We start from the raw sequence: 11,110 nt of genomic DNA, 5'->3' as shown, positions 1-11,110 counted from the left end.
GACACTAGTCTCCGCTAGATAAATTTCACCCATATAATGTTCTGGACGCAGTGAATCCGCATGGTGGAATCACCTGCGTTCAATAGAAGGCAGCGCTTTGGATGCTGCCACTTCCGGATCATGGGCACATAGCCTAGCGGATAGGGAGATTTGGCATTAACCTGCAGTGTTGTTGTGAGGTGTACAGTTGTTAAATTGGACTAGCATACAGTTATGCAAAACATTTTTTTTTGCATTTTTTATATACATGTTTTGTTAATTTTTATCAAAGTAGGAAATTTATTTTACGCTTAAACACTAAATTGTTTGGTAGGTACACTGATGGATAGAGAGGTGTGGCAACAAATAGAAAAAAATACTTGGGCACCCATAAAATGCAGTAAACTCTTGATATTTCATTCTTAAATTCCACCCGTGCAAAACAGAAATGTAAAGCTTTTATCAAGGTTTATCTAGGTACAGAGAGAAAAACAACTAGAATGGTAGTTTCCAGATAGTAGAACCAGAAATAAAGTATCAACAATACACGTATATGTATGGGAAAATCACGTACAGCACGTAATATAGACAATTCCAATAATCGCCATGGATAAGCATTGAAATCAATTATATGGAGAGTACGTCCAAAGCAAAACTGATCGTCATGGATAAAAGCTATGAAATTTGTATTCATGTATTTTCTATGGTATGGTCACGTGCATATCCAGTACTTTGCGGCAAGTTTTCCTCGTCTCTCCTTCTGTACCAGACACTGACTTGTATTGTTTAACCCCTTAGTGATCGAGTCAATTTGATCTTAATGACCAAGCCAATTTTTACAATCTTGACCACTTTCAATTTATGTAGTAATAACGCTGGAACGCTTCAATGAATCCCACTGATTCTGAGACGGTTTTTAGTGACATATTGTGCTTCATGATAATGGCAAAATTTCTTCGATATGGCTTTCGTTTATTTATGAAATAAATGGAAATTTGGCAAAAATTTTGAAAATGTTGCAATTTCCAAATGTTTAATTTTTTTTTGCCCTTAAATCAGAGAGTTATATCCAAACAAAATAGTTCCTAAATAATATTTCCCACATATCTACTTTATATCAGCACAATTTTGGAAACATATATTTTTTGTTAGGATGTTCTAAGTGTTAAAAGTTGACCAGTGATTTCTCATTTTTCCAACAAAATTTACAAAACCATTTTTTTAGGGACTACATCATATGTGAGTGACTTTGAGGGATCTGTATAATAGAAAATACCCAAAAATAACACCATTCTAAAAACTGCTCCCTTCAAGGTGCTGAAAACCACATTCAAGAAGTTTATTAACCTTTCAGTTGCTTCACAAGAATTGAAGCAATGTGGAAGGAAAAAGTTAACATTTAACTTTCTTCACAAAAAAAATACTTTAGACCCAAACTTTATTTTCACAAGGTTAACAAAAGAAAATGGACTACAAAATTGCTTGTGCAATTTTTCCTGCGTACGCCAATAAGCCATGTGGGGAAATCCACTGTTTGGGTGCACGGCAGGGCTCAGAAGGGAAGGAGCACCGTTTGACTTCTTGAACGCAAAATTGGCAGTAATCGCATTTAGAGAGCCCCTGATGTACCTAAAAAGTGGAAACCCCCTACAAAAGACCCCATTTTGGAAACCACACCCCTCAAGGATTTTATCCAGGGGTATAGTGAGCATTTTTAACCCACAGGCACTACACAGAATTTGACAACATTATGTTGTCAAATTGAATATGTTGCCATTAGTGTTGAGCTCAAGTGCTCGCTATTCCAGTTTTCATGGAGTACTCAGGTACGCAATGAATATCACTGGTGATTGAGTGACATGCTCCACATGCACAGCATGTTTTACGTCTGTTAAACAACCCCAAAAAAACATTTGGGATCTGCAATATTCGGTGCATACCAGAGCACCCTATGGAAACTTCGTAACATAGTAACATAGTTAGTAAGGCTGAAAAAAGACATTAGTCCATCCAGTTCAGCCTATAAAATTCTGTCCCCAGATCTACATCCTGCTAAAGAACCTAACAATAACTGTAAGATACAATATTGTTACGCTCCAGGAAGACATCCAGGCCTCGCTTGAACCCTTCGACTGAGTTCGCCATCACCACCTCCTCAGGCAGGGAATTCCAGATTCTCACTGCCCTAACTGTAAAAAATCCTCTTCTAATGTATGTTGGTGGAAAAACCTTTTCTCCTCCAGACGCAGAGAATGCCCCCTTGCGACCGTCACCTTCCTTGGTATAAACAGATCCTCGGAGAGATATTTGTATTGTCCCCTTATATACTTATACATGGTTATTAGATCACCCCTCAGACATCTTTTTTCTAGACTAAATAATCCTAATTTTCTATTCCTAATTCCTAACTTGAGTAGTGAGCATTTGCTCTCAACACTAGCCATCATATCGTCATCACTTTTTTTACTTTTGAAAAAAAAACCAATACTAACTCCAGCCCTAACACAACCATAACACTAACCTTAACACAACCCTAACCCCAGCACACTTCTAACCCTAATACAACCCTAACTCCACGCTTAACCCCAACCTTAACCCTAACACAACCCTAAACCATACCTTAACCCTAACACAACCCTAACCCCAACCCTAATACAACCCTAACCCCAACACTAACACAACCCTACCCCAACCCTAACTCTAACACAACCCTAAAGCCAATTCTAACCCTAACACAACCCTAAGCCCAACCCTACCCCTAACACAACCATAACCATAGCCCTAACCCCAATCCTAATTGCAAAGAATGGAAAAAAATAAAAAAATGTTCTTATAATTTTTTATCTAACTAAAAGGGTGACAAAGGGGGTTTGATTTACTATTTTTTTTAGTTCTATCACTGTGATAAGGCCTATCAAAGTGATCAAAATGAACCAACAGGAACAATTTCCTTTTGTTGTTGGGGACCGGCCGGCAGATCTCGGCGGCGCCATTTTATTCCTGGAAGATGAGGAGAAGGGATGGAGCAGGAGGGCCCGAGGATGGCAGACGTCCTGGGGAAGGGCCTAGGGGGCTAGACCATATCAGAGGAGAAAGAATTAATTGTAAATCGGACTTTTTTGTGATATCCGTTATTTGGTGACAGGACTGTAAAAACCAGTACTGATCATGTTCTTCCAGGTCTCAGCTACCACCGGTAGCCGAGACCTCTAAGATTTTCTGACCCTGGGCCTGCTATACCCTTATTTCTCAGCTTATTTCTCCCGTTAAAAGCATATCTTCCCATAACTACCACTGATAAAAGGCATATCGGTGGTCGTTAGGGGGTTAAGATTTTTATACTTGATTTTATTATGCATACCCTTTCACATGTAAAAAGCCATGGCGTAAATGTAATAAATAATAATAACTTTATAGCTATTTCAGTGGAGTTACCAAGATGCATATAGTACCGATAAAAGAGGCTAAAATGAGAAAAAGAAGTTTCCTTAAACAAATTACAAATAACAGAGTGAACATACAATGGAAAACAAATAGTGTTACAAATAGATGATGTGACATGGAGAGACCATGCTGTGAAGTAATAGTAAAGTAAGTATAAGAGTAAGGAAAGTGACACTTGGAAAGTCCTGGAGAAAGTGATGAGTGACAAAAAAAATATTCCTGCTGGCATGAAGGGAATGAAGGGAAAAATTAGGTGTGCATTAAAACAAAACCAATATGTAGGGTGATTGTAGAGTCAGGGTGATGGAAAACTAGTGGCGTTGTGGCTAAGTTCTGGGTTAAAAAGCGGTGCCTTATAAGACCTGTGGGTATGGTTGATGGCCGCATGATACAGAAGGTGTGCTCTGGGTCCGGGATCGACCAGTGGACTTGCGTCTCGGCCAGAGATAAGTGACAGAGGGTGAAATATGCCAAAGATAGCACAGACATGCACAGAGGTACTATGCTTACAGAAGATACAAGTATATGGAGAATAGAATTCATAAACAAGGAAACGAAAGGCACTAATGGCTATATAAATGGGGGATAAAGGCGTAAGCAAGTAAAGCCAGTACATAATGGAGTTAGTAATAAAGATGGTAAAATAGTAAAGATAACAAAATAAAAAAAGATAAAGAAGTTGGTAGATGGAAGCAATTTTTTTTTATCAAGAATGTCTTGGTACATTTGTCCATTCATCCTTCCTTCAATTAAATGAAGTTTGCCAGTGCCTTATGCTGAAAAACAGTCTCAAACCATGATGTTCCCACCTCCAAACTTCACCGATATGATGTTTTAACATGGTGTGTATAATGGCATCCCAAGAGTTGAATTTTGGACTCTTCGGACCAGACTATATATACCATGTATTTCACAGGCTTGTCTAAATGTTGCTAAGCAAAGTTTAAATTCACTTGAACATGCTTTTTGTTCAGCAGTGGAGTCTTGTGTGGTGAGCATGTATATAGGCTAAGGACGTTGAGTGCTGATTCCAAGTTTTTCTATAGCTCTCCACAGGTGGTGTTGGCTCTTGGACAAATCTTCAGATAATTATTTTCACTCATCTGACATTTTATAGAGCAGCAGAGGGAAAGCGGACAGCTGGGGGAAGATGTTTGTAACCTGGGAAGGGTGTAATACCCATGGAGCTTCCCAGGCTATTAATATCAGCTCACAGCTCTTTTTTTAGCCTTTGCTGGTTATTAAAATGGTGAACCCCTATAAAAAATTACATAGGGTCCCCCTATAATTATTAACCAGCAAAGGCTAGGTACACAGCTGCAGACTGATATTAATAGCCAAGAAGGGGCCATAGATATTCTCCCCATCCCAGACTAAAAATATCAACTCTCAGCTACCCCAGAAAAGTAGCATCCAAATTAAACCATACTCACATCATCACCCAGTCCACTGAAGCCAATATCAGCTGTAACAAAAATAAAATAATACAGCAACCTAATCCTCACCTCTCCAATGAGAAGATAATCCAATTGTCCCGTGATGACTCTAGCTCTGCTACATCTAGATGGCAAGCTGCATTGTAGCATGTTGCAACAAAACAGGCTGTCATCCAGCAGAGACACTTAGCAGCAAGCATTAGCACTACTTGGTGGCTCGTGGTGATGAACTCCTTTGACCTAACTGATTTCACCACAAGCATGAGAAAGTTCACATGCTTGCCATTTTGTCAGAAAGATTCTCTGAGTTCACAGCCAATGAACTCAGCTGAACTCGCTGACGTCAGTGCTGAATAGTCACATCATGCAACAATGCAGCCTGTCATCTAGATGTAGCAGAACTAGATGCATTGCGGGACAAATGAATTATTATCTTCTTGGCAGACAGGTGAGGAATATTGGTTATTATTTTAATTCTTACAAGAGACTGTCACGGTCACACGTGGCTGGACACAGCACCCCCAGCAGGATGGATTTAGATGACACGCGTGACCCTGGATACACCGCCTCCAGGGGGGGCGAATTTAAACAGTAAGGGAAAACCTGGGGAACAATAACAATGGGGGCCCTGCGATAGGGAATGGGGAAGTGGAGACCTCCTGCACTCCCACTGACTGAGTCAGTGTCTCTACACGCCTAACGCTCCCTAGGCCGGTTCCGCACCGGGTGCCGATCAGGATACCTAATATCCCTAGCTCGCCCTGCACCTAAACCCTAACTAGGGAAATGGTTGGTGTGGAAACTAATCCCACCACTGCACTAAACACACATAAGGAAAAGTGACAAAACAGGGGAACACCACTTAGCTTTGCTCTGCTGCTTACGCTCCCAGCAACAGAGCCCACCACCTGCGTGCATCTTTTCCTCCAACCGGATCCATCACCATAGTGCAGCCTTGGAGCAAACAGAGTCCACTACCTGCGTGCAGCTGTCCAGAAATAGAGTCCCGCCATCGAGTCCAGCTTTTCTGCCAAAAAGTCCAGCATGCTTGAGTCCCGCTCTCTGCAACAATGTCTAGCATTTTGAGTGCAGCTCTACACCATAGCTGCCACTCCACCAATCCATGCAAGAACTCCTTGCTGACACCATAGCTGTGACTCCACCACGCCATGCCAGCACTCCTTGCAGACACCATAGCTGACACTCCAGGAATCTCACTGAGCTGCCTGTGACTCTCCTTTAGCTCCATCCTTCACCCAGGCTTGCTTGCAAATGAAGACCTTATCACCAAACGTGATTGACACACCTGATACTCTTTTATAGGGCACTCACACCTGTTACTTAATCACGTGCACAAGCTAAGGTAACCTAAGTGCAATGACCCTAATGGCCACCGGGGGGAAAATTACAGCTGAAACCACCACAGTGCAATAACCCTAATGGCCACCGGGGGCAAAAACCACCTTTGGCACACAGCCAAAGGAAAAAAAGGTTACTTTGTGCATTTAAACTGTCAGATCCAACCTGGATCATGACAGAGACATTGTGTAACGCTGGTCTGTTTGTACCTTTTTTCCCCGGCGTTATTCTGCATGTTTGTGCTCTTACACTTTGCTCCTTTGCCCCTAACCAGCTGGGATACTGTTGTTACCTGTATGGATTTTGCTCAGTTCCCTGCTCTGCTGCGTAGTCGTACATGTGTTGTAGAGTCTTTGCTCTGCTGAACGACCATCTGCGTGTGAGGTTCCTGGCTGCCACTGTGGAAGCTATCCATGGGTTGTGAGGTCCTCTGCAGCTGGTGCATGAATTTTCACGTGTGTCCAGGTTTGCAGCCGCTGCCAGGTGCCTTAATCTTCAGTTCCTGTACTGGCTATGCTGTACTGGTTTCTGTCTGTGCTTAGGTGCACGCGGCCACACCTTCCCCGCTTTCATTAGAGGCAGTGTGTGCGCTTGAATTGGTTTCCCCAGCTTATTGCTGAGGGGCAGCTCCTATTTAAAGTTCCCTTTCCCTGTTCAGCATTGCCAGAGCTTCTCATTAGGTTGCAGAACCTAGCCATGTGTGTTTGGTCCAGCATGCTGCTCATGGTATGCCTTGTCTTCAGGTCCTGTTCTGCCTGCTACCAGTTCTGGGAAAGCTGATGTCTTCATCTCTGGACCCATCCTGCTCATGTGTTGGTACCAAAGTCCTTGCCCTTAAATGGAAATTCCTACTGTGTGATGTTCCTCAAGTCCTTCTGTGTCTTGAGCCATGTACCCAGTGACTGTGAGTTTCTTGTAACCTGTGTCTTGAAAATAAACCCTGTGTTTGGCTTCTGAAGATGGAGTCTGGTATTCCTGCTGAGCGTCTACTATGCTGTTCTCAGCCTACTATGCAGTTCTAGCTCCGTCCAGCTCCGATCAAATGATACGGTGTTTGCACCATACCGCTTGAGCTCCTTTCTAGGTTGTGTCCATTCTCTGGAGACTGATGACCACTGCCTGATTCCTGGAGCCCTGACTACTGCTGCCTGGTCCCTGGAGCTTGACTGTCTCTGCCTGGTGCCTTGAGCATGATGACAGTCATCTGGTGCCTGGAGTCTGACGACCACCGCTCAATGTTCTGCCAGTTTCTCTGACGTCCTGCCGTTCTCTGCCTGGAACCGTGTCTGTTGTCTGGAGTCCAGATGTTCTGTCTTTATCCTAGATGTCCAGCCTTTGTCCAGATATCCAGTCCATGGTCCAGCCTGCGTTTGAGTCGGTCCCACTTGTGTTCCTGGACGGGCTCCTTCTTTGTGTTCCTGGGGCGTCTCGAGCCTTGTTTTCTGGAGACGGCTCTGCCTGTGTGTCCTGGATCTGACCAGCCCATGTCCTGAGTTGCTATTTTGATGTTCCTGGACCTGTGCTTTCCATGTTTTGTCTGTGTCCCGATGTCTGGCCTGTTCCCTGGGGTCCATCTTGTGATGACGTCTGTCCAAGGTCGGTGTCTGATGTTCTAGTGCTGTGCCTGTGCTACGCCTGAGGCCTGAGAGAGGGGTTCTCCTGATATGCCCGTGCCAGGTGACCCTGGACTGCATCAACCCGTGATGACCTCTTTCCTTTGTCTGACATCTGCTTTCCTGTGATGTTCACCCTTGCTTGGTATGCGAAAACGGGAGCCTAGCATTGTAACCTCTATGACGTCACCCCCCCGATCACTGACACTGTGTTCCCAGCAGCTCATTCACCAGTGGTTCTCAGCCTAGGCGGTCGCATCTTGGCACCGTCCAGGTTGAAAACTAATTATCCCCCTGACAATGATTACGGTGTAGGACCAGTGGCGGATTATAATGAGGTCAATCTTGGTGGTAGCCCAGGGCCCAGTAGTGTGGGGGGGCCCACCAGCCCAGGGAAAATTGCCCCATTATAATCTGCCACCTTAGTCCCACGCCCCTCCATGTACTGACCCCTTCCTCCCCCTCCCAGACCCACCGGCCACCACAACGCCAGTCCCTCACTGATAGATCCCTGCTCTGTGCGCACAAGACCTGTGATGAGGTCACATGAGGGGAGGAGTCAGGGGTCACATGATCAGGAGCTTCAATGGAGGCCCCTGATCATGTGACACCTGACTCCTCCCCTTCTGTTACCTCATCACAGGTCCTGTGCACACAGGTTGTCATGGTGCTGGATGAGGGAAGTAATATGTGTGGGGTCAGGAGGGGTTTACAGGGTGGATGTAGCTGTGCACATGCGAGGTGTATGGAGCAGAGCCGCATGTGCGAGGTGTATGGAGCAGAGCCGCGAATGTGCGATGTGTACGGAGCAGAGCCATGTGTGTGCGGAGGTGCACGGAGCAGAGCCGCGCGTGTGTGAGGTGTACAGAGCAGAGCCGTGAATGTGTGAGGTGTACGGAGCGGAGGTGCATGTGTGTGAAGTGTACGGAGCAGAGCCGCGAATGTGCGAGGTGTACGGAGCAGAGCCACGCGTGTACGGAGCAGAGCCGCGTGTGTGTACGGTGTGTACGGAGCGAAGACGCGGGTGGGTACGAGGTGTACGGTGCGAAGCCGCGTGTGTGTACGATGTGTACGGAGCAAAGCCTTGTGTGTGTACAGAGCGAAGCAGCGTGTGTGTAGAGGTGTACGAAATGGAGCCCTGTGTGTACAAGCCGTACAGAGCTGAGCCATTTGTTTACGGAGCGAAGCCGCGTGTGTATGAGGTGTACGGAGCGGAGCAGCGCATGTGTGAGGTGTACGGAGCGGAGCCGCGTGTGTACAAGGTGTACGGAAAGGAGCCCTGTGTGTACAAACTGTACAGAGCTGAGTCGTGTGTTTACGGAGCGGAGCCGCGCATGTGTGAGGTGTACGGAATGGAGCCCTGTGTGTATGGAGTGAAGCCGCGTGTGTGTACGAGGTGTACAGAGCGGAGTCGCGTGTGTACGAGGTGTATGGAACGGAGCCCTGTGTGTACAAAGTGTACAGAGCAAAAGCCATGTGTTTACGGAGCGGAACCGCATGTGTATGAGGTGTATGGAGCAAAGCCGCATGTGTACAAGGTTTATGGAGCAGAGCCATGTGTGTACAAGGTGTACAGAGCGTGGCCGCGTGTGTATAAGGTGTATGGAGCAGAGCAGCATGTGTACAAGGTTTACGGAGTGGAGCCATGTGTGTACTGAGTGGAGCCATGTGTGTGCGAGGTGTACAGAGCAAAGCCGTGTGTACGAGGCATACAAAGCGGAACCATGTGTGTATGAGGTGTGTGGAGCCATGCGTGTACAAGGTGTATGATGGGGAGCATTCATACCTCCCAACCATCCCAGATTTTGAGAGTCTGCCCCACTGCCCCGACCAGGAGCGTACTTTTCCCGTGGACACAGGAGTATACAGTGGAGCCCCGAGGAGCACTTGAAAACTCGCATGTGACATTCCATCGGAAGTGACGTGCTGGAAGCTGACTGGAGGAGATTGTGACGGAACCATGGAGGCACTTCAGGGAATGCTTCAGATCATCACCATGTCCTCCTCTGACAGCGCGGACAGCGGGATTGCCTTGGACTCGGGGATGTCGGCCATGTGAGTGGATCATGATATGTCCTGCACCAGGAGGCTCAGGTGGGCACTACAATGTGAGCCAGGCTGGTATAGTATCTTTATAGAATCTTTCTTTCTTTCCCCTTTTTCCTTGTCTTCCTTTCTTTCTTTCTTTCTTTCTTTCTTTCTTTCTCTGTTCTTTCTTTCTTTCTTTCTTTCTCTTTCTGTTCTTTCTCTCTTCCTCTCTGTTCTTTCTATCTTTCCACTTTCTTTCTTTTTTCTCTCTTTGATCTTTATTTCACCTCTTTCTTTCTCTCTTTGTTCCTTCTTTCCCCTCTTTCTTTCTCTCTCCCTCTCTGTTCTTTCTTTCTTTCCCCTTTCTTTCTTTCCTTTTTTTTCTCTCTGTTCTTTCTTTCCCCTCTTTCTCTTTCTTTCTTTATCTCTCTGTTCTTTCTTTCCCCTCTTTCTTTTTTCTCTCTGTTCTTTTTGTCTGTCCCCTCCTTCTTTCTCTCTGTTCTTTCTTCCTTTCTCTCTCTGTTTCTCTCTCTCTTTCTTCTTTCTTTCTCTCTGTTCTTTCTCTCTCCTTTCTTTCTCTCTCTCTGTTCTTTCTTTCTTTTCCTTAGTACCAGTCAGTGTGCCCATAATGCCAGCCACTGTGCCCTCAGTCAGTGTGATCAGCAGTGCTAAATGGGTGTGGTTGGGGTGTGGACATGGGTGTGACTAGTTGTGAAATGGGTGTGGTCAGGCAGCCGGTAACCAATCATCATAGTGGAAGTTATCTGTTTCCATCAACTTGTTATATGTGGGCAGTGGGCACCTCTAGTAAGGTGGGCACGAGATGGAGGGTCTTGTCACCTCTGCCTCACACATAAGTTACTATGAGGTGTACTTTATTCCTGACTAGTGTTGAGCATTCCGATGCCGCAAGTATCGGGTATCGGCCGATACTTGCTGTATCGGAATTCCGATACCGACATCCGATATTTTTTCAATATCGGGCATCGGAATCGGAAGTTCAAAGTTGATTGACAGCCGAAATGACGTCATCATGATGCGCGGTGTGTGCGCATCATGATGCGCCGTCATTTCGGGCCTTCCGGGGGTCTCTGCCGGCCTGCCGGGGGGCTGTGCCGGCCTGCCAGGGGGCTGTGTGGACTGCCCGGGGTCTGTACCGGCCTGCCGGGGGGCTGTGCCGGCCTGCCGGTGGTCTGTGCACCCTGTGGGGGTCTGTACCGGCCTGCCGGGGGGCTGTGCTGATGTCCGGGG

This window comes from Dendrobates tinctorius, unplaced genomic scaffold (genome assembly GCF_039654945.1).
Source record: "Dendrobates tinctorius isolate UK_male_01 unplaced genomic scaffold, ASM3965494v1 ptg000051l, whole genome shotgun sequence".
Classification (NCBI taxonomy): Eukaryota; Metazoa; Chordata; class Amphibia; order Anura; family Dendrobatidae; genus Dendrobates; species Dendrobates tinctorius.
The sequence above is the reverse complement of the archived record's forward strand: the minus strand, read 5'-3'. Positions refer to the sequence as shown.